We start from the raw sequence: 26,019 nt of genomic DNA, 5'->3' as shown, positions 1-26,019 counted from the left end.
GTATGTTACTGAGAGATGACTGGCTGTCGAGAGAAAGGCAATGCTATAATTCTTTCTGGGACACGCTACATTGGAAGCAGATAAAGTGCTGCTGGCTGAGGGCACTGGCTATGCAGAGTGGGGAGGTAGCACAAGGAAAGGGGTAAAGGGACAGTAAATACATGGCAAAAGGCTCAGAGGGAGTAGAGATAACAGAAAGTAGAAAATACACCAATTTTAAAATCCCAGAGGCTCCCAGGGATTAGTCACTACACAGTTTGCCTTTGGGGACAAGGGGCTTTAACATTCACTGTGCCTATTTGGTGCTCATTTTACACCTGTGAGATATGGAGGGATGTCACAGACCCTGGGCAAAAGGCACAGGCAGAGGGAGATTGTTTTGCTGTGATGCTCAGGTAATGAGGGTAGTGAACTTAGCAAGGCTCCACAGCCTCGGGGCAGGAAGGCTCAGAATAAATGCTGTAACTGAGCAGAAAGCACCGGGGAGTAAAAGAAGGCTCTCTTTCCTCCTTTAGGCTGAGGAGATGCACAAGATCCAGGGATTCACAGGTGGCTCCACAGGAATGGGAAGGAGTGTGTTTGCACACTGGTGCCACGTAGCCCATCCCTGCGTGGAAACTGCTGCTCTCACAGCTGACTGACATTCCCTTCCCTTCCAAGGGCTCCCGACATCAGGATACCAAACTCAAAGCCCTCCAAGACAGGAGGTGCTACAGATTTTTTAATTAAAGTCAATTGGGTAATGAAAGTGGCAGGAGTATGTTCCCACTCTATGAATGGATAAATTAAAGCTCACAGCAAAGACGGCAGCCATGGAGTCTGTGAGGAGAGCAGATTTTAGATGGAAATCCTAATGACTGCCATCTTTAAGCTAATGACATCCTGCCCACACAACTCTGCCAGCTTCTAGGGTAGCAAAATAACCGCAGAGGGAACATGGATCTCCTTCTTTTTAGACTGGGGCTTCAACAGTGAAAAACATTAGTGTTACAGGATACTCAGACTGCAATCCCCTGACAGTAAGAGCCAGCTACTCTCCAGCTGCTCCAGGTTAATAGAAATACTTCCTTGGCCAGACCCCAGCACAAAACAAAATAGGATTTACAGCCAGAGTAAAGCTAATCAAAGAAAAAGGACAAAGGTTTATCAGCAGCCAGAACTTTTCAGAAGCAAAGAAGTTAGTGATGTCTGGGTCAACAATGTTCTCTTGCTTCAGAGAGCTCTCAATGCAGATTGCTTGGGGAATTCCTTACCTTGATGGAAAGTTTTAACCCTTTGACTTTTGAAAGGACAGGATTTAGATTCAGGTGTATTTATTGGAAAACCTCAAATTCAAACAAAATAATCTCTCTGTTGTTGCCAGCCTTTTATCAGGGTCTGTGTGGATGTGCTCGGTGTAAATGCAATGTACTTAAGAAACTAGGGTTGAGTAGAATGACCTCTTCAAATGCAGATGTCAGGCTTCTTTAAAGCCCTGGGGTTCAAGGATCACAAAGCTGGGTTAAGGCTCCTAGCCTGCTTTCCTCCTCTATCCACCTTCTTCTTGCTCCAAGACAGAGGATGGCACAGCTGAGAGTCAGGCTCAGTGTGTTTCCCAGAGGAAAATACAGTCCTACAGTAATTCCTAATGGTACACTCTGGAATTCTCTTCTTAAGACAGGATGTTCCCTCTCACAGACACGGCATCAGAGACCTCTGTTCCCAAAATCTCAGGTACTCCAAGGCTCCATCTCCTCGGCAGGTCAGCTGGGAGCAGGCAATCGGCTGCTGTGGAAGAGGGAGGGGAGCCTGCTTGGGAGCAGCGAGGAGATGTGGAAATCATCATGTAACAGAGAAAATTGGAAAAAGTGCCCACAGAATTAATGATATTGAGATAACAGCTATTCTATTTAGGACCTGTGACACAGCCAAGGTGTAATAAAACTGGAAATCAGAACGGATGGAAGCTGATCCACTCAGGTTTATGGCTACTGTTAGTTTCTGATAGATCCTGATAGTTTACTAAGTGAACACCACACCACCTGTCTCTTAAACCAGATTTCAAATCTCTTGCAGCAAGAATACTTTTATTAACCCTCTTAGTGCATTTGACTTGATTCTTCTCCTCCTGAGGGTACAACAGGACGAATCAGAGCTCTCTGAAACGAAATATCAGTTTTGAAGAGGCAAATTCCATTCACATCGTGGCTGTAAGCCCATATTTTTACAGGGAATTTTGTGTGTCTATGCAAGTACAAAAACACCCAAGAGAATTTTGGGGAGTTATGTCAGTTTAACATGGAACCACCCATCAGCTGAGCTAATCTAACAGAGGTTGTGTCCACCTTTATCCCTAAGCTCTTGGATAAATTGTAAAACCATATGACTTGGTTCCAGCTTGCCTTTTCCTTTTTCTCTGTCCCTCCCCTCTTCTATTTTTTAATAGAAAAAGAAAAATAAGAAAACAAAAATAAAGCATTTTAAAAGACAAAAGCTGTTTTCTAAGTACTCATTAATTTTAACATCCAGAAAAGATTGATGGAAGATCAACATGCACTTATTGAACAGAAATTCGGGAGAGCAGCGAGAGGTGAACAGTGACTTTCCTGGAGAACGGTGCTGGTCCAAGTGCAGCTCACCTGGCCATTCATTCAGTGCCCACTGAGGGGGAAAGGAGATGAGATATTACTCCATTATAGTCTGGAATGTATAATTCATGCAATGCCAATGCAATAATGATAAATGATTGAATTGCTCACAAAGGCCATTCTTCACACTTTAGCCCATTTTAAAAAATCTTTTTTTTCTCTGCTAAACTTTCTCCTAATGACTCCCCTCCTTGCCTTTGCTTCCCTTGCAGACACTTGGCAGAGATACTCTAAAGAAGCAAAAACAGAGTTGTGTGAAAAACCTGGAGAAGTGGAGAAGTTGTGGATATTAGGAAGAATTTATTTTCTGTGAGGGTGGGGAGGCCCTGGCACAGATTGCTCAGAGAAGTTGTGGCTGTCCCATCCCTGGAAGTGTCCAAGACTGGGCTGGACAGGGCTTGGCGCAACCTGGGATACTGGAAGGACTCCCTTCCCATGGCAGGGGTGGAATGAGATGGTCTTTAAGGTCCCTTCCAACCCAAACCAATCTGTGGTTCTATGATTCTAAATATCCCTCTCTCTTGCTGTCCATTATGAATGTACATGTGCATGTAAGTATGTATGAACCAGCTCACTTTATATCATCCCTTTGCCATCTGATCGAAGACAACTTTTGGTCATGGTCTTGTCAAGAGATTTGTCTGCACTTTAATTTCCTCCTCTGTTCAGTGGGCAAGATGAATAGGATTAAGGAAGGGTAGAACTATATTCTGGATCACTGCTTGCATTCTTTGGTCAGTTGTTTGGCCTCTGTGAGACGACAGGAGAAACATAAGGCTCTTGCATATGCACTGCAAGACAAACAAACCACGGCACTGTGAATCCTTGGGCTGGATGGGAAGGGTTCCCAGCTCCTGGTAATTCACCTGCTGCTGATTCACCCGGCCCTGTGTGGGCAACAGGTGTTCTGTATCCTTGGGAAAGGCCAGCAGCAGATGAGCAACTGCTGGAAACAGGAGTTGGTAAAGAAATTGCACCTTGAGGAGCCACAGCTCTGCCGCAGATTGATCGGGAGTGGGGGCAGTATCCGTCATCCCTCCCCCCGAGCTGCTGCACCGAGGTAATCGAAACCTGAGGAGAAACTTGTAAAGATCACAGCACACAGATGGATGGACAGACAGCCAGATACATCATCGGCAAAAATAACAGCTTAAAATTACTGTTTCTGTTTGTGACCTGGTTTTCCCAAGTCCTGAGTGCTCAGTTCAGAGGCACACGCTGTGGGAGCAGCCCCCATTGGAGTTGCTCTAGAGGCAGGTGGCTGCACTTTAGAGGCCTATTTTTGCAAATTTTTCTTGTGTATGTTCGAAAAGGTGAGAATGCACCAACCAAGGATATTTTCTAAAGGTCGAGCCTTTCTTTTTGCTGGAGCATTCCCCCTCTGCTTGCTTTTCTTTCCAGGTACTCCCTAAGGATGGATTGAAACTCCAGAGCTCTGAGCGCATCCTTTGTCCTTCTTAATCATTGTTAGCAGGGCAAAAGATGAGATAATGGCGGCCCATCTTGGGGACTCCAAGATCCTGATTGTTCAGAAAGGTCAAAAAAAGCCATGTTTCTAATCTTTGCAAAAGAGGAGATTAGCAGGCAGCCTTGCTGAGATGTTGCGGGGGGAGGAGGGAAAAAGGGAAAAAGAGAAGAAAGGTGATATAAGGCTCTTTGGGTTTGACTTGGATACAGGGAGCCAGGAACTGCGAAACAAAGCCATGACACTGAAAAGAAAGCAGGGGGAAAATTCCTCTGTGGAATACACAGGCAGCATGAGGAGCAACTGGGAAAAAGTGTGAAAAGACACGAGCTATGGGGAAAGAGTATTCAGCACTAAAACTAGTGAGAGTGCTCTTTATTTCTGCAGCGTTCGAGGTTGCTGGCCTTCACCTCTGATTCCTGCGGGAGACTGGTATTGTAGCTGTTGTGGCTGAAAATAGGAATAGGACAGATGGAAAGACTGGATGGCATTTCTTCCCCATTAGTCTATATAAATTAAAGTCGATAGACAAGACTCAAGGAGTTGTCTGGGCTTCCTGCGGTCCATAGAGGGATCATCACCCGTGAAAGGCAATTCCACCCATCATAAAAGAAGTGACTACTGCAAAGGGAAGAGATGAATCAAGAGGAATCATCCTCAAGATGAATCTAGAGGAGCTCATCTGTCTTCTCTGGTTAAAGGGAGAAAACAAATGGGGTGAGTTCAGGATGGAGGGTTAATCCCACCTCTCTTGAAGAAGAAAAATCCCACCCAGGAGCCTCTGAGTAGTCCCTTCAGGCTGGAGCAGATGCTGGAAGCACAGGGGTCCTGTCCCATGCTCTCATTTCATGTGATCAGTTATGGAAGGACTAGAAAATGCACAAGCAGCAATAAATAGGAAAGGCTGTGTCAGACACATCACATGATCACCTTGTTCAGCTCCATTTTGCCTTTATTTCACCCAAATGATTAAGGAATATGTTAGGGATTGTGATTCCTGTTCCAGTTTTGAGGATATTCTGGCAGCAGACAGGAGAAGCAGTTGGGGCCAAAGACTAAAAAAATTCAGGCCCAGATTTCAAGCATTTAAAGTTATTTTATGCTGGAATTTTGGCTTGGGCACATCTTTAGTAGCTACTAGAGTGAGACAGAATCTCCAAAGCTCTGGAAGTATTCCTAGTGCAAGAAACTACCAATTTCCATATTTTTGTTGCTCTTGATGTTTTTGACACTCAGGAACAAACTGTCTTCATTTAAATGAGATGAGCAAAAGTATCTCCTGTAAATTATGCCATTTCTTTTCTCCATTATGTTTTTCTGCATCTTCTGGCAGCGCTGCTACAAAACCAACAGCAAACGGTCGAGTGGAACAGCAAAGACAATAACTTTAATGGAAAGAAATTGGGAACTGGGAGATGACACAGATTGCATTAGGGGAAAAAAAAGTGAAATAATATTTAATTTCCCTGGTCATAAATAATATGTCCGCCCACATTACCAGCACATCAAAGATGACAGGAAAAATAGTCAGTGACGTGCGAAAATATCATTATTTCTTCATTAAATGTTTTATATATTTATAAGTGGGGGGAAAATTAAAAAAGCACCCTGACAAGCAAAAATGTAACAGCTGAAGGGCCATTGAAGAAATGAATTAGAAGTGTGCAGGTGCAGAAATCAAAGGGAAAGACAAAATATGTCACAGGGAAAACTTTTGACTGTTTGTTAGAACCCAGTTCCTTTTCAGAAAGGAAGTGGAACTGCTGCTGGGGGCTCTGGACACCCTTCAACCATCAATAGGCACTGTTATCCCATCAAGGTTGTCTCCTGAGGTAGAGAAAGGCGTTCTTCTCTGCTGAGTGTTTTTGTGTAGTGGTGGCTGGGCAAAGAGGATTTGTACACAACACATTTCAGAGTGCACCAAGCTCAACACAAGAACTAGAGGTGTAGGATTTTTGGTGTTGATTTTGTAGGAGTCTACTGGATATTTGAGGAGGTGGTGGAGGCTGTGGTTGTGAACTTAAAAGTAGGGTTAGGACCCAGCAGGTGAATCTCAGGGGCATTGCAGGTTCTATTTGCAAAGGGATTTACATTCCATGAGTGTCACTTCATCATCTTAATGGATTTCAGTTTGCTGTGCACACTTTGGCTCACCCTCTGGGGGCCCCAAAAGTACCAAGAGTGAGGGTAGAAAAGGCTCCACATGGAAGATAACCTTTAGGAGAAAGGGAATATACACTCCTGAATGGTTTTTCTTGTGTTTCTTCGCTACACTCGTGGCCAGTACCTCTGCAAGAACTCAACACCGAGACACTAATTGTTTCTGTCTCTCTAATGATCCATCCTCTTCATCCCTCTGCAGCCCCGGTGAGCAGAACACATCCATTCAGAGGAACATTATCGCCATCATTTCTGCTCCGGGACACACAGCATCGCTCATCAGCCAGGAGTCAAGGTCACGACACCCCCAGACGCACAAGGCACAGCCTCATCTCCTCTGCTCTCTGTGCTGCTGAGAACCTCCCTCCTCAGCCCTCACTAATGGCACCATTTACTGCTCCCCTCCAGATTGTTTAACAGATGCTCCTGATAAATACCGGAGCAGCTGAGATTCTGCAGGAAATGAAGCGCGGCTGCCGGTGAGGGATAGGAGACACTCGCAAGGTCTTTGGGATGGGTTTCACACCAGCAGAGGTATTTGGCCCTTTCACTGGCACAGAAATGTCTTTGGGCCTGAATAGTACAAATTTTATAAAGTATGATCAGCTCCCAGTTTACTGGCGAGGGTGGGTTCTGCTGGAGGGAATATCTCAGACTGTGCCAGGTTAGAGGGCTCCCAGCTGCATCTGTGCAAGTAATGGATTCACTGGGAGCTGACAAACACAGAATTTACAGTTTGAATAAATATACACAGAGTGTGTGTGTGTGTATATATATTTACATGTGTTTACATGTGATTGTTTATATTTGGATTCCACTGTTCTCAAATAGCCATCTAATGTATTTGTGAAGACAGAGTGTAAACAGTTTATTCGTGGGACAAGTTTGTTGCCATCCTCCTTAGCTACACAGCCAGAGAAATTTTCCAGGTGTTCACTGACATTTAGCAGTCCTAAGGAATGGATAGACTAAAGCATTAAGACTTTTCCCCTTTTGACTTGTAAAAGACAACCTTGCAAAATGCAATATCCCTGTGAAATTTGCATTTTATCAAGATAAAAGGTTTTGTTTAAAAACAAACATCCTCTCACAAAGCTTCTGCTGTCCCCAGAAACAGCAGATGCAAAGGCTGAGTGACTGCAAACACATTCCTTGGATGAGATGAAGGACCATTCCTTCCTCTGCCAATCCCTTTCCCTTTTTCTTTCCTTTGCCTCTGTCCCACATGGCTTTCCTTCTAGGCTTATCTAATCTAGCCTAGTCTTCATAGATTTTTACATCAACCTTGTATTTAATCTTCTTTCTACATACTTAACATGTCTAATGTCTCTCATATGCAGTTTCTCTCTCAGCACACTTACACTTCTCCTCCTCACCCCATTCCTTATTTTCCTGGGCCCATCTGATCTCTTTGTGGGCAAACATGAGACATCCTGTTGGAGACCAGTGAGGGAAAGGCTGCTGGAGCCATCAGCTCTCCAGGGGACAGAGAATTGGGTATGTGAGGGTGCCTGTGCCCCCTGAGCATGGCTGGTGGCCAGGGAGGAGGTGCCACTGCTGGGAGGGTGGAGAGGGGTCTTGCAAGAGATGGTGAGGCAGAGTGTAATGGGATGGAAACAGGAGTAGTGAGAGAAATGAGATGGAAACACTGAGTTGTACAACACAGAGGAATTCAGCTGGAATGACACTGTCATCAAGTCTGCCAGACAGATGTTAGGAGGGAAGAAACAAACCTGCCACCGAAATTCCTTTGTCACCACCAGCAGTGTCTCTGACAGTGTTCGCCCCTCCTCCCCCACAATGAACACTCATCTCCTCCACTTCTCTCAGACCTTCACATGAGATTCTGCCCCTTGTCCTTTCACCTTCTGATTTCACTTCCTCTGCTCTCTTTCCCTCTTGTTACTCCAATGCTCCACTTCCACTCATTTTCTCCTGTGGGTGACACAATCACAGAGCTAAATAGTGGCATTAGAACAAGGATACAGAATCAGAGAATGGTTTGGATTGGAAGGGACCCTAAAGATCATCTGGCTCCAACCCCCTGCCATGGGCAGGGACATCTTCCACTGGCTCAGGTTGCTCCAAGCCTTGTCAAACCTGGCCTTGGACACTTCCAGGGATGGGGCAGCCACAGCTTCTCTGGGCAACCTGTGCCAGGGCCTGTTGCAGACATGAGTGGAAGTTTTTATACAAATATATATAATATATGTAAGTGTGCATATCTGTGGACTACAGGGATGAAAATTCTTTGCACTGGAATGAAACCTAACCCTGCTGTGCCCACAGCCCCATTTTGTCCCTTCCTACTACACTGGGGTTTATGCATAGACCTTCACTGTTCCTTTAGATTACAGAAGATTTTTGCTGAGCGTAAGGATAGAAATGGAAAAAAATAAGAATGAGGAAGGAATGCTGAAGGCAGGCAGAGGGAAGAAGGATGGTGGGTATTTTGAGGAAGGAAAGGAAAGGATGAGTTGTTCAGGTCGTAGTTGTAGTTCAGTAAAGTGAACTTCCATTTTTACAGGAAATTCCTCTTCTGAATTGGAAGCAGCCTCCTAGGTTCTCAAATCTTACCACAGATGAGAAATTGTGTTAAAAAAATCACATGGAGACATCAAAATGCCATAATGTGCTGCAATCTATGCTATTACAAGCTATTTAAAATTAATGCCTTAGTGTAATATAAAATCCATACAAATTAGATTGGAGAAAAATGTGAAAATCAAGTGTTTTTCTCTTCTCAAACAAAATATTTTGTCATTACAAAATGAAGTCAAAACAATTAATTTTAACTATCCTTCATCAAACATTTCATTGTAATTGACCTGTTCCTGTGAAACCTCATAACAAACAGCAAACTGCTCAGGTTAATAACAGTCAAACAATGGGGAAAAAATAGTTTAGAAAAACCCCACACCTTTGGCTGTTGAAACCTGAGTAAAAGGCAGGAGGCACCGCAGTTCCCTTGGTCTGGATTGGATCATTGATAATTGCCCTTGTATTAGAGACTCTAAAAGCCACAGACTGGTCCTAACCCATGTCAGAATATCTTTGAATGAGATCCCTGCCTGTAAATTACTCCTGCTAATCCTCTTCAGCTCAGCCCTGCTCCTCCTGCTTCTGTGAAACCCTGTGGAAGGATTAACAAACACCCACTAAAGGCAGTTCTGGGATGGCAGCAAGTGCTGCCAAGTTACACACAAGAGCAGAGCACCTCTGCTGTCACTGGGGATGTGTTTCTGTGAGGACCTGGAGAGCAACTCGTGCTGCCACTCACTGCCAGGGGATGTGGAATGAATTAGGTCCAGCTTCACTTCATGCTCACCAAGGGCTGGATTCACAGGATACAGAGCACAGTTGACTTCAGTAAGTTCACACATCCACATCCACATCCACCTCCTGCCTAAGTTAAATCAGCAAAGCCACTGGGAAACCGTGTTGGGTTTGGCTGGGGTAGAGTTAATTTTTTTCCATAGTAGCTGCAATGGGGCTGTGCTTTGTGTTTGTGCTGGAAACAGTGGTGACAACACAGGGGTGTTTCAGCTGTCACTGAGCAGTGATTGCACCGAGTCAAGGTCTTCTCTGCTCCTCACCCCACCAGCCCAGAGGCTGGGGGTGCACAAGGGTTCGGAATGGGACACAGCTGGGACAGGTGACCCCACCTGACCCCAGGAATATCCCACACCTTATGGCATCATACTCAGCTCATAAATCTGGAGAAGAAGGAGGAAGAGGGGGACATTCAGAGCACTGGTGTTTGCCTTTCCCAGTCACCGTTATCCCTGATGGAGCCCTGCTGTCCTGGGGATAGACTGAGCACCTGCCTTCCCATGGGAAGGGAGGAATGAATTCCTCGTTTTTCTTTGCTTGTGTTTGTGGCTTTTGCTTTACCTATTAACCTGCCTTTATCTCAACCCAGGAGTTATCTTAGTTTTACCCATCCAAATCTCTCCCCCATCCTGCTGAGGGGGAGGGAGCGAGTGGCTGCGTGGGGCTGATTTGCCAGCAGGGGTTAAAGCTTGACAGTAACTCATCCTAAAGTACTTCATCCGAAAACACACAGAAATACACTGAAGGCCACAGTCACGTGTCAGAGTAAGCCTTTTGGTTCCAAGGACTGCACTCTTCTGGGAATCGGGCCATTAAGTATGGATTTAAGTGCTTTGCTTTAGGCACTCAGCTTTAATTTGCTTTTGTTGTACAATTTACCAGCACTTACGGTGCTGCCCAGGAGAAGGCGATGTGCCCCAGCCCCCGGTGAGCTGCACTCAGCTCTGAGCAGCCCCTCTGCACAAACTCTGCTCTCATTTTTGCAGTCACCAGAGCTCCGGATGAGAAGGCATCGTCTGACACAAGGCAGTGTCTGTGGATCCTGCCTGCACCCCAGGAATCCCAGCCCTGGGCACTGTGGAAAGGCAAGGGAGCACGGTGAGGGCTGGGCCAGGCAGTGCTGCCACCAGCTGAAGAGGTGCAGGCATCTCCACTTCTTCTGAGCTGTAATACAGATTGTCTGCACTGAACTGAACCTGTTTCACTTCATTTGCTGCACTGGACAGCTCACACTGCAGGCAGGAGTGGGCAAACCCTGCAGGGCTCAGCTGACAGTCATGGGAGGGACAATGGAGAGGGGAGATGTGATCTCCTCCAAAGTTTCCTTGGCAGCCATAAGACACGGGTTGGTGCCTTGCAGATGACCCTGGGCACTGGTTTGTCCCTGTGATAATTTCTATTTCCTTCAAGGTGGGCTTCAAGGAGCTGCAGGGCAGGGCAGGAGCTCTGTGCTCTGCACTGGGGATCCTGCACCCCTGGAAAAATACCTCCCTGCTGCACTGCTGAGTCAGCATTTCTCGACTGCTGCTGTTGAACTGATTGCCTTTGCTCTGGGACCACAACACAGCTTTGTGATAGGCTTTTTGTGTGCAATTAATTAGGTTAGTCCTGCCCCTTTGCCAGAGTCTAGTGAGCCAAAATTCCCTGGACGTGGCACTAAACCCTCAGATACCATCATGTTTGGCATCCACACCTGCATCTTGCAGTCAGCTCTCAGAGACTTTCATTTATTTCCCACAACTTGGACTAGTCCAGGATTTGAAAACAAAACAAAACAAAACAAAACAAATAAAAAAACCACCTGACTGGTTTTGGTCAATTTGCAAGTATGAAGACATCTACTGATCCCACTGTTGTTTGATACTGAAAGATCCTTAAAAATCAATAAGGATCTTACTGCAAGACAAACCCTGTAAAGTGCTTCTGTTCTTCAAGACAGAAAAGGGGACCCTTCTGACAGGACAAGCCTGCCAGGCATTGAGTTTCTTGGAACAAAAAAACATCTTTGCAGGTAACGGATTTCCCCCTGATAAAGTGGAATCACTGAGAACAGAAGCCCCTGAGGAGGCAGAGCTGGGGGTGGGGAAAGCAAAACCAAACTTTCCAGAATTTTAAAGCTTCATGAGAGGACCAGAGAGGTCAGTTTGCACTGAGGTCTGCTCCTAACACACACACTTCTTTTTGTGTCCTGAGGTGATTCCACAAGCTCCTGGATGGAAAACCTCAGCTGGCTCAGCCAGGCTCTGGCACAGCCCACAGAGGCAGTGACAACGAGGAGGCAGACATGAACGTGAGCCTCAGAACATCTGTACTCTAGGTACAGGTGATGATGCTGTGTGCTCTTTGTGGGACAGAAATTTGATTATGGAGACAAATCCTCCACTGCCATAAATCAAAAGCCACCTTTGGAAGTTCACAGGTTGCATTCCCATGTGGTCTGAACAGCCTGGCTCTGCTCATGGCCACCAACTGTCCCTCTATTGACTCTGGACAGGGCCATACCCATTTACTCCACAGCCAGCTGGGCTCTCTGCATCTGTGTTTCTCCCTTCATTTTTGGCTTTTCTCTTGCCTCTCCCCACATTCATCCTTCTATTTGCACCATTTCCCAGTTTCTCTCTCTTTCCTGGCTTTCCAGCCTTCCCTCTACAATACTTTGCTCTCCATTTGCCCATCTCCTCTTCCCTGTAATGACATCTCTTTCACACACTTCTCAGCTTGCTCACTGTTTCTCCTGTATTTTTCCTTCTCCTCCTTCCTTTTGCACCTTCCCCAGGTCCCTTCTCACCCCTCTTTCCTCCTCCCCATCCTAAGGAGGAGGGTGGATATCCCACTGTCGATAGCTGCGATTTCACAAACTGCCTGGCCAGGGTCAAGGAGCCAGGTTTTTTTATGTTTGTTTTTTATTGTTGTTGTTGCTTTTTTTTTTCATTATCCTTTTATTGCAAACAGCCTCTGCATACAAGAAGCTCCATTAGTAAATATCAATGCACAGCAGGCTGGGTGCACATAGATTACCACGACACATCAAACAGCAGAAATGACAAATAGGCAGCTGAGCACAGGCAGCGAGAAGAGCCGCGTTAACGTGAGCAAGAAAACAGAGCAAACGCAACAGGGGAAATAATTGCCAACAAATACAGGCAGCAGCAGCTTCCCACCACTGGAGAGGCAGAAGGGAGACGGGGCTTCCAAGGCAGGAGTGGAATCTCCCACCGGGAGGCTGCTGAAATCCTGAGTACGCCTTCCCAATTTCAGCAGCTGCTGCCTGTGCTTTGTGGAGCCTCCCAGAGAAAGCAGCAAACTGATTTCCAGGCAGAAATTGTCCCTGAGCACAACACTGTTACAGGAACTTGGGTGCTCTCAGCTCAGGGGTCGAGTGGGGCTGTGTTCACTCTGGAATCTAAGGGCTTTATCCATAATCCTGGGTGGGTTTTATGTCCAGGGCATCATCTCCCCTCAGCAGGACCATATCCATGTTTTGGTTGACAATACTATTTAGCACACTGATGTGAAGGGAGGAAAAGAGAAAAGGGCTAAAAGAAAAATGTACGTCAAATAAAATAGGATGATTTTAGGAGGAGAGAGAGAAAAGCACTGCAGGCAACAGAAGGAGAATGAAGGAGAAAACTGAGGAAGTGGGAGGGCAGAATGAACTGCTGGGAGAGATGCAGAAATCAACAAATGTATGAATACAAAGTAGAAAAGAAAGATCCAGGTTTCCCATTTGTATATTTGTACAGCTCCATCAGACCCTAATGACAGTACAGTCCACTGACTTAAAGTCATAGAAACACGGACTCCACCACTGCCCTGGGCAGCCTGTGCCAGTGCTTGGCCACCCTCTCTGGGAAGAAATTTTTCCAAATATTTTTTCCTAAACTCGTTTTTTATGGAGCTTTATGAATTTCATGGAGCTTTTTTTTGGCAGCACCTCAGCATGTGGCTCAGGCACTGTGGGCTGCAGGCCCAACAGGGACACACGATACAGAACCATTCCTTTCTAGGGCACAGCCTCTTAGTGCTCCCAATTCCCCAGACTATTGGCTAAATATAACTGGCAGGAACTTCTGTTGTTGTCAGCAGGTTTCCCATTCCCATCACCTTTCCAGACCATGCCCTGTGTCAAGTACCAGAGCCAGGATTCAATGCCTGTCCATCTCCACTTAATTCTTTGTTAGATCAATCTAAAGTTATATTCTAACCTGCTTTGCAGATCCCACTTCTGCTAAGTCTCCCTTACCCCTTTTATCTATGGCTGAGTCCTTAAAAACTCACTTTACTACAAATCCTATTGATTCTCTCACAGAGAGAATATTTATTTTCCCGAGAAACAGGTGAATAAAACTGTAGTAGAACTATTTCTAAAGACAAAATTGAGTCACCCTCCTTGATTTTGCTTAGACCTTGGTCCAGGTCTTCTTTTGATCTATGTAATTAATAATTTCTTGGGTTTAGCACTATCAGGCAACTGTTTTTCCATGTATATTAATCTCAGGAAATATCTTGGAAATGAGCAGAAACTGAAAAGAGATGGAGCAGGGCATGCAATGAATGGTGTTAAGGAAGGAAATCTGCTCTCTGAGGAATCATTCCTGCACTATATTTGTTTCTGAGGCCTCATGAATAGCATCCCTCTTCCCTGTGTGTAGTTCCTGAACTTCTGAGTTCTGCATGACTCACTGCCCCAAGCAGCAATGAATTGTCTGCCACGTTGCTACTTCTGGAGTATTAACAGAATATTGCGAATCTCATTTTTGATCTCCCTTAAAACCGCTTGGTAAATGGATGTGGCTCAGAGAAAGGATGAAAATAATGTGTGCAATAAAAAGGTCCCCAAAAAAAGGAGCAGGGAAGGGAAGGAAAAAAAAAGAGAAATGAAAGAAAAAGATGGGATTTTCAGAGAGTTCTGACTGATCTCCACTTCATTATTGAAAGATTGGACTATTAAAGGGACACAGTAGGCCTGAAGGAATTGTGGGATCATTTGTGCAAATGGTAATTTTAGTATTCAGTCCATCATATCCATAAACATAATGTGGCTGGGACTGACATGAGTTATAGCAAATCCCTTTCCCAGGAGGCTCCATGCCACTTTGATGCAATGCCTGAGAACACAGAGAGCTGCAAAGTAAGAGATGCTTCCTCCCTCTCGTGCTCGCTCTCGGCTGAGCTGATGGGTGAAGCCACTCTGATTTGGGGAATTAAATGGAGGAATCATAGCATTGACAAAGAAACTGTTCCAATTCTGGAAAAGCTCATCTGAGTCTTGTATTTATTCTCTCACTCAGCCCAACATGCAAAATCTGCTCAGTAAACAGAGATGTGTTACTCTGGCTCAACACACCGCTCTGCTCAAGTGCTAATCCCAAGGGGAAGTGCTTTCCAAACACTTCCCCTGCTCTGCAGATGTGCTGCTTGTGCCCTCACACACTCGTAGGTGGGGGAATACGTGTTCTAACATTGAGACATCACTCTTGTGCTCTTTGTGAACTCAGAAGCAAACAGCACAAACTGGGATTTGTAACTGCCCAGCAAGGATGAACCCCATAATCCCATTGACCTCAATCTATTCGTAAGCACTGAGCGCCCTTTCTCTGCTCTGTGTCCTTCCAATCCAGGGTGTGATCTGCCACATAAAGTTATGATGTATAAATTGAGGTTAACCACTCTCTGGGATCGCTGTGGACAGAACTACATCCCCTGTCGGGGTCAAGTGATGCATCTTCCCTGTGTTATCTCCACCTGCCCTTGCTGTGCACGTGGCTCAAAAGGGTAACACTGAGTTTTGCCCCCCCATCCATATGGGCAAAGGACCTGCCCTCAGACCACCAGAGACATGGATTGTTTGCCTGTGTGTCTCCAGTTCAGGACTAAGACACAGCAAAGACCAAATCTATGCTCGCCACAGAGAGCACCGAAACAACTCCTACTCAACTGCAAATGTGTTTGGTGGAGCTGAGTGAAATTACTGATAGGCATTTGCATTTTCAGGGTCCAAATGCTGCACTGGTGCACACTCAGCAGAGTACCAGGATTAATAAACCTGAAGGAAGGCAAAATAAAGTGCTGTGACATCCAGATACGAGAACTGATTGCACACAGACTGCTGAGACCCCATCAGCAGTGTTGTGAATCCACCTTAATGCACTAAAACATCAGTTACTAAAATCCAGTCCTAGATGGGAGTAGTCTTGAACTTAGAAAACAATCTTGTTCTGTTTCTGACCAATACAAATGAGGCTTTCATACAATTTCTGCATTGAGATAAATAAACACAGGTTCTCCCAGCTTTCTAAAAGCAAAGGGCAGAAATTTGTGCTTTATATTCATTGGTTCTGGGAAAAAAATCAAAATTTTTTAAATGTCACAACACTATGTACTTATTCATATGGAATCCAATTTCTTGGATTTTTATTTGTGCAGATTTTTTGACTGACTTCTTTTGGAAGGAGAGGGGGAACATTGCATCAAATCCTGTGGCATGTTCTGTGTTTGGGGCACTGGTTTATTCGATGAATTGTACAAAAAAAGTGAAGGGATATGGGCTTTGTTGGGGAGTCTCTTTGAGCAGTGGACTCAAATTATGTTCTTTGTTCACTGATTCATCACAGACCTACTCTTCTACTGCCTTCACATTTCACCTTAGTATCATATTAACATCATAAAAAGTATCAAAGATACCATCCATTGCTCTGCAAAGGGGTGAACTTCATTATTCTATTTGATCAGGCAACATTACCCTTGATTTTTCTATTAGTTCAGTTTGAAAACTTGTCTCACTTATTTGTTTTCTTTCTTTTTTTTTTTTTTTTTTTTGCTTTGCATCTTCTCTTTCACAAGTTAAGAAAACAACCCACAAGCATCAGTGGGTTTGAAGAACTTGTTCCTCAGTCTCTCTTTGGAAGGTTTATGACTTGCAAAGACAAATCTTTGTGTCCTCCAACCTGGTTTTAAATATAAACCCATTAAAAAGTAACAAATGGACTTCATACCTCAGACCTTCCTGCGTGTGGTGTTTCTAATGAGAGCCTGGGCTTCCTAAAGCAACGACACCAAAATTCCTGCCTCACATCCTGAAGGGCATTCAGTGATGGGCAAAGACATCAACCCCATGTCTAAGCTGATCCAGAGATGATCCCAACTAGTTGTTTGCTGTAAACAAAAGCTGGTGGCTTCACCAGAGAGCAGCTGCTAAAGGTAAGTTACAGTGGGATTTGGATAGATGGGCGGTGTAGGGGAAGTTCAGAGGATAAACATTTGTTTACATAAAAAGATAATTAGGAAAAAAAAAAGCAACAGTTCTTTTCCACTCCCCTCCTTCCTTGCCTCTTCCACCCCCCTCTTCCTTCCTGAGCTTGCTTGGAAATTGCAGTACGACCAAAATCCACAGGCAGCTTCAGCTCCTTCCCCTCTCTCTTGACCTTTTCACAGTTCTAAGGGTTATTTAATGAGCTTAGAAAAATAATGCATCAGTTAATGGCAGAATCCCTGGAAGGGCAGCATTATCAAGATTCCCTTTCCTCCTCCTCACCCTCACTGGAGGCCCCATCACCTCCAAACTTGCAGTTTTCTTTCCTGAATAGTTTAAAATGCCTTCAAATTAGCACCACTTTATAAAATGGAGGAGGAGATCAGTGAGAGGCCTGGGAAGGGCCATTTAAATGTTGCACTTTGAAAAACATAGTCACAGAGGTTTGAGCTGCTTAAGCTAGAGAGAATGAAGCATAATTTCTTTGAAACCAGGATATAACAACTGGTGTACATCAGGAGACAGACTAATGTGGCCACACTATTGTGTCTCATAGAAGAGGCCACTACACATTGTGAAACAGAGGAATCACCTGTGCCCAAAAGATTGGTACTGCTTCATCCCTGCTCCAAACAGGTTGGCAATCCAGGAAAAATGAATAAGATTTGTTGTAATAGATCCAGACTCAATTTCAAAGAGCTGGAAGTCAATAATTCTGCTCCTTCTCCAACAGAGACAAAACCTACTGCCCATGGGCACAACCCATCTTTCTTCCCAAAATTAAACTTCCCATGATTTCCTGTGACACCTGAGACCATGCTATAATTCAATGCAGAATGCAGAGACTACACAGAGCTGAGACAAAGTAACTGTGGCAGTCTAACCCTCCTTTTGAAATATTTTTTGGCCTTAAATGAGAGAAAAGGTGCCAGAAAAAGGTGCTGAAATGACGTCAGTACGTAGGAACTTTGCAGTATCAAACTGATCTAAAACAGAATTGAGTCTTCAAATTTGTGCATTTGCTCTTGCAGGTAATAGATAATATCATGCAGGTACTCCATGGAATATCTTCAAATAATCATCCTTCATCTAAGAATTAATTGGCCCTTTCCCATTTGCAGAGTCACCCATCGCACTTCAAGGATCTGAGGAACCAGGAGGAGAAATGAGTTACCTCAGACCTCAGTTCAGGGGAGGGAGAGACACCTCTGAGCTGATTCAACCCACCCAAGGTCTGAGTCACCCTCTGGAGGAGGCTCTTCACATTAATTATGAGGGAATCTAATGTGACCAAATCCCAGGGGTAAGTACCTTCATTTAGTGGCTCTAGTTGTTTGGGAAGGATTTCAGGTTTTCTCTCCTCTCAGCAGACTTTGCCATAAAGCTCAGTCTCTTCTGACTTTGAGACTCCTGCTTATATTTTTCAGCTTGAATTTAATCATGGCTTGTTGACGTTCATTTCTTCTTGTGCCAGTGTTACCCTTGAGCTTAACAAATCATCTCCTTCTCTGGCATTTTGAATCCTTCTGTTCATCTTTTCCACATACCCCTCAAGACTCTCTGTTTAGTAACAACAGTTGTTTACTTGTCTTAAAAATTCAAGTCTTTGCCTCTCCCTCCACTTGATTTTCCCCATCAGTCCTTCTCTGAACCCACCTCTATCTGAATTAGTCTACATTAGACACAGATGTCTAGAGCTGTACCTGGCATTACAGATGAATTTGTGTCAGGCTCTGATAGAAAAATATTGCCATTTCTCTTGCTTTATTAGACACACATTGCCTGAGGCATCTTAGAATTTGCCTTTTCCGCAGTTCCATCACATCCTGATACCTCAGCAGACTCTTCTGAGCTTGTCTAACATCTCCAGGCATTTCTCAGGCTCATAAACTTTGTTTTTCCACACAGATTTCTCAGTTCACTTGTCCAGTCCTCATCAGTACTTTAGCACAAGCAAATTCCACTCATTTTAGACCATCTTTTTTTAACATCATTCATCACTAATAATTTCCACTAGTAATGCATATGTGAACTTGGATCAGACAAGACTGATTCTTGAAGAATTTCACTTCTAACCCCCTCACAGAAATACTTCTTTTTTGTAGAAGTTCTCTCTTTCTGTAACACTCTTCTGATCAGATTTAACTTCACTTGGCCTACCTCTGCCTTAATGAGAATTGCTCATATTGCCTGTCTCAAATGTTTCTTGCTTATTTGGATACAGATCTAAACTACATCAAACAGACAGAAATTAGTTAACTTCTCAAGCAAGATACCACCCCATTCTCTCCTGATCTTTTCCCAGAGAAGATGTTGTGATCCATCTTACACTATTTTATTTAAACTGCCATTCAAAGTTGGTTTTGCAAACTAGAGGTCACACTAATAGACTTGCAAGTGCCTTGATCATCTTTTTTTTCTGAAATACATGTGCTTACTATTCTTGTATCAAATAATATCAACCTGCTACTGAACCAACATTCTGTAAAAGGGCTCTTTCAGAAATCAGGAATGAAAGCAGTTTGTTCCTCTCATTATCATCACATCAAGAAGATTGAATTTTACTTCTACCTCAGCCAGAGTAATTTAAGTGTCCATAAACTCCCTCCTATCCATGCCCTGCTTTTATGCCGTGGTCATTACCAACAACCCTACAGAAACTGAAAGAAAATTATTCATTTTGTTTTGAGGACAAATGCAGATTATGTTCAAACTTGGTCTCATTCTTTCTGCATGGTGTCAGTGCTTCTTCTCTTATTATATACTCCTTATTACTATGGGTAAGGAATTTCTACTGTTTGTTTTAATTTCCTCTACAAAGAATCTCCTCTGTGAGGAAATTAAAACCTTGACATTTTGCAAGTCTCACTTTATCTCCCCAGCTCATCTGAAATGTTGTTCTCGTTGCTGATCAGTCCCTTTCTTTATAGGTTTACTCATCACCCAAGAGAGTATCTGGAAAACTTTGATTTTTCTATTGTCACAGGGCATTTCTCCTTTTGACTTTCTGAATCCACTTAGTTGTCTGATGGTTTTAATCTAGAGAATTGCACAATAGATTCTGTTTTATCCTAGAATCTCCAGCCAGTTCCCTTGTGTCAGTGTAACCAGCTACATTCAAAAATATTAATAGAGTTATTTCTAGAGTTAAGAGAATTATCTCATTCCTCAGAAAATCCTGGGAGAGGAAAAAAAGAGACACTCACACTGCTCAGATGCCCATGTGCTGCCCAGGTTGTTGAATAATGCTGGAGTGATTTCTCCTGTATCCCCAAAGGGTGGACACTGTAACACAGGTCAAATTGATCTGAAAAACATGTTTTTGAATATTGAGGTCAGATTCACTCCTATAAGGTGAAGCAAGCAGGAATACATTCATCCATGAATTACATGTGTTTACCCAAACTAAATCTGTAGCATTCAGAGCAAAGGATTTCTTTTTTCCCTGGTGATCTGCACAGAGATGAGTCTCACTTTAGTAGATAAAGCTATTTCTTGCCTCTGGGTCTTAAACTGATATGCATGTCTGAAAAGTAGATTTAATTGTGACTATTGGTTGGGAGAACCCTGAGATCTACAGTAGGTTTTAATTCAGACCTTATGGATCTGAATTTTTTTTGTTGTTTTTACACTTTAAATATGGTTTACAGTCAGCCCACTCAGTGGTCAGCCAATCTACTGACCCAGGAGCTGTTTTACTTTGCCCTCCAATACCTCCCATCTAACCCAGGAGTTTGGGATCCAGGATTTTAGGACTCAGATTGAACAGAGCAGCAACACCACCACTCAGCCTCTCTCATTTCTGTATTTCCTGTGTTTCCCTGTTGAATGCTTGCACTGGATATTTAGAATATGCCTTGTCACTCATTCTGAACAATTCCCTTTCCATTGTACACAGCACCTGCCAGTACACACAGACCACGGACTTTAAGGGCTGCCAGATGACTGCAGCTGAATTACCTAGGGGTTCCTTCTCCTTGAGTTATTCTGCTATGAAATTCTCATCTGCAGGCTGCAAAGGGGAAACGACAGAGAGAAAAGAAACAGCTTTTCCCTGTCTAAACTTTCTGAGTAGTCTGTCGTGCTAAGTACTGGCCTGTCTCCTCTCGTTTGTGTTAACAGTGTCTAAATCACTCTTTCAACTCACTGCCTTGCACGGGAGGAGCTGAGGCAGCAGCACAAATGGATCCTTAAGTACAAGGAGCTGGAGTGAGCTATTTCCACCTCTACTTAGAGGTAAACACAACAAACCCCCAAACAAACAAAAATGAATAAAAAAGTGACTTTGAGCTTCAGGTTTCCATCAGTGCAAGCCTAGAAACCACTCCCCCCCCCCCCCCCCAAGCCCTTCTTTCTTGTATTAAATACATCTCAGAAGAGCTTTGAAATTGGTCTCAATCTTAATATCAAAAAATAACAACCTGGAAGTACTCTGTTCTTCCATCCACTGGTGACCAGTTGATGTGGTGGTGCTTTAGCTGCAACTCTTGTGGGTGCCTTACTCTGGTCTTAGAATGAACAGCATGAAATTTAAAACACAATTGAGAAGACCAAGGTCTGAGCATATCTAGAGGTCACCTGGCCTTTAAGATATTTGTCTTATGAACCAAAGCTCAGATACACCCATGAGGAGCTGCCATTGCCCCTCTCTTTAATCCAACTGGTAGATGAATGTAAAGAGGAAGAGCTGTGTCCTCCAGGGCTGTGAGCCCTAATATCCTCCACCTATTTCCCATTCACAAGGGAAAAGAAAGCCATGAATGGGTCTGCAGCAGAACTTTGAGGCTTTAATCTGGCCACTAAGGCGATCCAGCTGGACTCAGACAATAGGAAGGCAAAGAAAAGCCAGTTCTTGCCTCTTGCAGCCTCGGGTGCTGTGTGACACTGCTCCCTCCCTGTGCCTGTTGGAAGCCCTCACTTTGGAGTGTTAGAGTCACCAAAAAGGAGACTGAGGCTGCCTACCAGTGCTCTTGCTAAAATTACTTTCATTTAGAGCTATTTATCAGCATTTTCACACCGTTTTTCAGCCGCTCTCCTCAGCAGCTCTGTGCAATGCAAATACCTCCGAGTCATCACCTGATAAAATACAACGCAGGAGGCAGGGAAATTCAATTACAACAGGCTGGCTGTGCCAGTCCCAGCTTTCTGCTGGTCTTCAAAGCAGGAGGGATAACAGGTAGGCAGATTTTGTAGACACATGTGTGCAATAATTCGGCAAATGATTGGTAAGTTCGCCCGAGACGTGGGGGAATTGAACTCCTGTGATGTGACTCATTGCGAAAGCTGAAACTTCATTTCGGTCCCACCTGAGCTCGGTTTTGAGGACTTCCATTAGGCAAATTTCACCCTTAAACTCAGCTCAAAGTGTTCAGAGATTAAATTTAAAACAGTTCTTTGATTTGAGGTTGGAGGGTTTAAAATATTTTCAGTCGCAGCACCAGGGCAGGTTGGGAAATGGGCACATCTGCCTTATCTGTCATTACACCCAGGGAAGTAAAAGTTGTGGAAGTCACAAGTTCTCTCTGCATATGTGAAATTAATCCCAGAAAGCTGAAGACCAGATGGAAGAAATATACAATATTATATCAGCAACATGCATTAGCTGGATCTGATCAGCCCTCCAGCCATAAATTTAACCATAACCCTTACAAATTGGCAGGACTCTTCCTTCCTTACCAGAGCATGCCAGAATATATAAGGGACTGTAATGAAATTCCAGGGCAGAGCTGTGATCCTGGTGTAGTTTTCAAAACATGCAAACTCTCTCCTGTGGTATTTTCCTAATTCAGGACCTTCACTGTGCAGCAAGAACAAAGCTGTCTCCCTCATGACATTCCTTTAAAGCACAGTGCAGTCCTGTGGCACATTTCAAACTGTTTTTTTCAGAATACACCATACATATGTACACATACATACATTTTTTTCCCCCTGTCCTTTGAGTAATTATTTTTGTTCCAGCAAAATCAGAACAAGCAGAGCAGCTACAAATATCTCAGAAGCTTTTAGAGAGCAGGCAGCAGCCCACACACCAAGCTGCTTGAGGAGAAAAACCTGACATGATGAGATTCAGATGCATCTTCCCCACAGAGAGTTGGAGCCTGGGCAGCCACAGAGCCGAGGTGATCCCAGAGCAATGAGACACTTTGTCCTGTGTCACTGATTCCAGAGCTCCCAGACCTGCAGACACAGCACAGGGCACGGGTGGCTGAGTCCATCCCCACCTCACTGCATTGGAATGGTTCCGTGGGGGAATGCAGCGAAAGGGACTAGAGGGAAAACAGCATTTGGCTTCCAGAGAGTGAAAAGAAGGAGCTGACAGCGTTGGCTGCACAAGGCTGTGCTCAGGATAACACTGACAGCATCCATTACTTCTGCTGCCGTGGGACACAGGAGCCTCTGGCGTGGGGATCCATGTCCCAGGTCTCTGGGATGCTTCAGCAGCGTGTCCAAGAAGTCGTTGCACATCACAGCAAGGGACCCTCCAGCACTAACACACATGGGAGGAAGGACATAGACCTGTTGGAGCAGGTCCAGAGGAGGGCTGTGAAGATGATTAGAGGGATGGAGCACCTCTGCTATGAAGGAAGACTGAGAGAGTTGCGGCTGTTTAGCCTGGTGAAGAGAAGGCACTGGGGATACCTCGCAGCACCTTCCAGTAGCTAAAGGGGCTACAAGAGAGCTGGAGAGGGGCTTCTGACATGGACATGTAGAGACAGGACAAGAGGGAATGGTTTTACACTGACAGAGGGCAGGATTAGATTAGATATTAAAAAGAAATTCTTCCCTGTGAGGGTGGGGATGCCCTGGCATAGGTTGCCCAGAGAAGCTGTGGCTGCCCCATCCCTGGAAGTGTCCAAGAGTTTGTTTGGAGCAACCTGGGCTAGTGGAAGGTGCCCCTGCCCATGGCAGAGGTTGGAACAAGATGAGCTTTAAAGTCCCTTCCAACACAAACTGGTTCAGGGTTCTGTGTCTATAATAACCCAGCTGCATTCCAGGAAGGAGCCTCCTTTGCTGAGCCATGTGCTGTTCCTCTGCTTTATTACCAAACAGCAGCCCTGACCCTCTGACTTTGAAATTTTGTGGATAACTCAGTGTCTATTGCCAGGAGCTCCCCCAGCCAAGCTGCACATGCAGTTTGTTAATTCCAACCTCTCCTTCCCAAAATGCAAAGTCTTTTTACTACTATCCATTACCTTGGGTAAATATTGGAAGAGCAGCATGCAGAACACAATGCTCTGGGATGCAAGCACAGTCAGCCTCGTGCCCTGAGGATCCTACTGAGTTTTTAGGCAAGGAAACTGCTCTTTGTGTCCATGGCCATACGAGAATTAACTTGGCCTCACCTACAGAGGGTTCAAGGACACCGAGATGTGGCTGCATTACCAACCTGTGACAAAGCTGAAGCACCTGCTTAATTTGAGGCTGGTTTTTAAAGCTCTCAGAGTTTGCACTAAAATGCTTTTATAAGGGGTGTTCTCCTCTCCTGAATGTCAATGCACACACAGCAACATAAAACCAGTGTCAGCCAGAGAACAGAATCCCCTATGGAGAGAAAAGTTTTGGAAAAGCAGATGTTAAGGATCCTCTGCCTGATGCTAATATTCCACTTTGGAAGGCCAATTTATTATCCCTAAGGAACTGAATATTCTGTTATGGGAAAGCAGTTGTTTGAATAAATGCGTGTGAGGGAAGACACACACACACACACACTCAAACTCTCATGCACAAGGTATTGATTCAAACTGTATTTATGATTCCTCAGACCTTTAGGAAATTGATTTTAGACTATTCTCCCTCTTTCTATCTCACTCCAGCTGAAAATCAAAGTGTAAGATCCCTGAAAGAATTTTTTTCTGATACAGAAAAAAAAAAAAAGGAAAATATTTTTTTTTCCAAAAGTTTGTGTGGAAATAAAAAAATGCAGACCAAGAATCCTGTGGATTTGGTTTTCAGTATTCTGTCAACTCTTTTTCAAAGAAATAGAAAACTTAGAAATGGCATTTAAAAATAAACAAGCAAGCAAACACAGCTCCACTTCTTTCTTTCCTTTTCAAGTAAAGTATCATATTTATTTTCAGTGAGTTCAGACAACTACTTGATTTCACAATTCTCTTTCTCTCTCACCAAAGTCTTCCCTGGAATTCAGTGTTCTCATTAGGACTATTTTTTTTTAAGAGACACAAACTAAAAGTTACAGAACAGCCCCCCTGTGCCAACCATCTGCACTGGCACATATCTGCCAAACTGAATTCAGCCTGAAATTCAGGCTTTGGACCTAAATAAACAATCCGTCTTTATTAAGCAAAGCACTTGAGAGTTGGCTCAACTTTAAGCGCAGGTTTAAATAGAAAGACTGCGCTGTTGCTGGGTTTTAAATGTCCTGATAGTAACTCTTGTGCTTTGAAGGAGTTTGTCCTGTCAGCTGGGGTCAGGACTCTGATTTAATGCCAAGTCACCATGCACTCAACCTCCAGTGTCTGAACACAACCAAGTCTTACTTGGGGAAAAAATCCTGTATCATGTGAGAATAATCTTTCAGGTATGGACCACTGACTGCTTCTAAATCCTACCATCTCCTTCATTTTCATTAACCCCTCTGCTTTCTGCCCAAGTCCAGTGTCTTACCCACCAAGGGGATCCACTTCATTTCATTCTAAGCACCAAGCACCAGCTAATTATAAACCAAACACAAATTAAACCCATCTTCCCATCCTCCTCTCCGAAACCCCTAATTGCCCATTACCCTGCATTGTGCTCTGGCACAAAAGTAATTCTACTAAGTGGGGAGTTTTGTTGTTGTTTTTTCTTTCATAAAAACTGTTAATTTGCTATTAAATCTCTCGTTGAAAGACTAATAGCTTAATGAATGCATTAAACGTGCAAATTAGGGTTTTTTTTACTGCATTACTTCATTGAAGATTGAAAGGGTGCGATGCATCATCGTTGGCTCAGTAGGATTTAATGAGGCATTAGACCATCTTCTGTCTTGGAGGCCAGACTATGAATGATCCCCAGAATTGTGCAGGCTACACTTGTCCCAGGTCCCTCTCCTGCTCCAGACATATATTTTCCCCTTCCCTGTTTCTTCTCCCGTCACCACTGATGTACGTGAAATAAAAATGTAGTTTCCAGATCAGTTTTATAATGAAAAGTAGCCCATTGCTGATGACAAATGTTGTTTA

General features: G+C 44.1%; 1 long non-coding RNA gene across 2 annotated transcripts in view; it reads right to left on the bottom strand.

Moving 5' to 3' along the window:
* The window catches only part of LOC126642333 (uncharacterized), a 174,613-nt gene that overhangs the window by 24,610 nt on the left and 123,984 nt on the right, over positions 1–26,019 (bottom strand). For both annotated transcript variants that reach the window (XR_007629420.1, XR_007629419.1), the window contains exon 2: positions 20,044–20,144. This is a non-coding gene — a long non-coding RNA (uncharacterized LOC126642333). The remainder of the gene's footprint in view (positions 1–20,043; positions 20,145–26,019) is intronic.

Source organism: Myiozetetes cayanensis, unplaced genomic scaffold (genome assembly GCF_022539395.1).
Source record: "Myiozetetes cayanensis isolate MyiCay16 unplaced genomic scaffold, myiCay2020 scf23, whole genome shotgun sequence".
Lineage (NCBI taxonomy): Eukaryota > Metazoa > Chordata > Aves > Passeriformes > Tyrannidae > Myiozetetes > Myiozetetes cayanensis.
Note: the sequence above shows the minus strand (reverse complement) of the source record. Positions and strands in the feature narration are given on the sequence as shown.